We start from the raw sequence: 1,665 nt of genomic DNA on the forward strand, positions 1-1,665 counted from the left end.
TAGAAATTTTCAAAAAGATTCATTTGTCGCTTTAATGTGCGGCTTTCGAAGATAAAAATCTCCGCAAGTCGATCAGTTGAAAAAGGGTTGTCTTAAGTTTATTTGCAAAAGACGGTTTGAGTTTGAGTCGGCTCGGAAAACAGTGCATTGTTTCCCAAGACGGTTTTGAAATTCAAAAGTGTATGTTTTGAAAATCGGGTTTGAAATGTTTGAAGAGGTCTCGGGGACGGTGCATGGTCCTCGGGGTCCCGAAAGTGTCTCGAGAAAAAGGGTGTGTGCTTTTCTCGGGTTTTGAAAGAGCCATTGTCGGCGCGAAACGGTTTAAAATCCGTGTCTAGACGCGGCGATTATAACGGCGTAAAAAAAAGTGATTTGAAATGGTTATACAAAACCGGGTTTGAAAATCGTCATTACGAGGGCCTAGAAAGGCGTGTTAAAATGGTTATACAAAACCGAGTTTTAAAATCGTCATTACGACGGCCTAGAAAGGCGTGCATCGGTCGGCGAAAGACCGAGGTTTGAAATGACCATTATAACGGCGCAAAAAGTGATTTTGAAAGTTTGAAAATGACACGGAAGGACTTATGATCATGTAGCACATAAGCACTCATAGTTTCATTATATTATGCATCATGCTGACACGGGTTTTGGCTTAAAAGGGTGGGTTACACACCAAGCAATCAAACCCCGATTTGCGAGAGGGATACCAGTCCAAACAAAATGTGTAAGGAGGGTGCCCTAGCCTCGTGCTCGAAAGTGATGAAAGCTCTTTGACGAAACAGAAATGTGTAACGTCAATGGTATGCTTGACTCAATCGGGATTCGAAACGCGGGGATGAGAAAACTCACGCCGACGAGACGAGCCAATTGGTCGAAAAGGGTTAGGTTGTAGGCCCGGACAAGGAACCCGACCGTGACCGTAATATCAAATAATGCATTCCAACCAAGACCTCGTTTGAGTCTCACCATCTAGGGATCAAAAAGACGTAAGTCCTAGTTATCCCCAGCGGAGTCGCCAATCTGTGGTCATGGGCCACGTCTCGGTCTGTGGATTTTGGGGCCACCTACCGGTCCGTAGTTACGGGCCACCTGCACGCCAGTCCGATCGGTGGACATGCAGCGGTCTTTTGAAAGCCACGCTCGGCGGCGTAAAAATGCCTTCGACCGGATCATTTTAGATCGGTCGGTTTCGTCTCGGTAAGGGTCTCGAAACGATTAGAGATGTTCGGAGTCACCACCAAGCATTTGTGGGATGCCTGGAACCCGTTCGAATTCCACTTTATACCTCGGTCAAATCGAAGCACAAAGCAACGTTTTGACATAGGTACTAAAGATAAGGAAATCGTCCCTCTTTAGCATCCTATCTCTAGAATGACTCTCGTACGCCCTGGATAAGGTCGTCCACTATCCAAAGTTTCTGAGTAAGAGGTGAAGGTACGTATTGGGAAGCCCTTTAATCAGACACCCAATCCCGCCCGCATTTAGCGGCCTCTACTGATCGATCTTGGTTGGTTGAATGCAAAAGTTGATAAAACGGTTTAAATGCACGAATGCGCATCCAATGTTTTAAACCTAACATGTGAGCTTTCTAAGTCGGTTGATTTAATCCAAATATCAAGTATAAGATGTCGAGTTGGATTAATGATTGATTTGCATGCAAGACGG

This window comes from Silene latifolia, chromosome 6, assembly GCF_048544455.1.
Source record: "Silene latifolia isolate original U9 population chromosome 6, ASM4854445v1, whole genome shotgun sequence".
In the NCBI taxonomy this organism is placed as follows: domain Eukaryota; kingdom Viridiplantae; phylum Streptophyta; class Magnoliopsida; order Caryophyllales; family Caryophyllaceae; genus Silene; species Silene latifolia.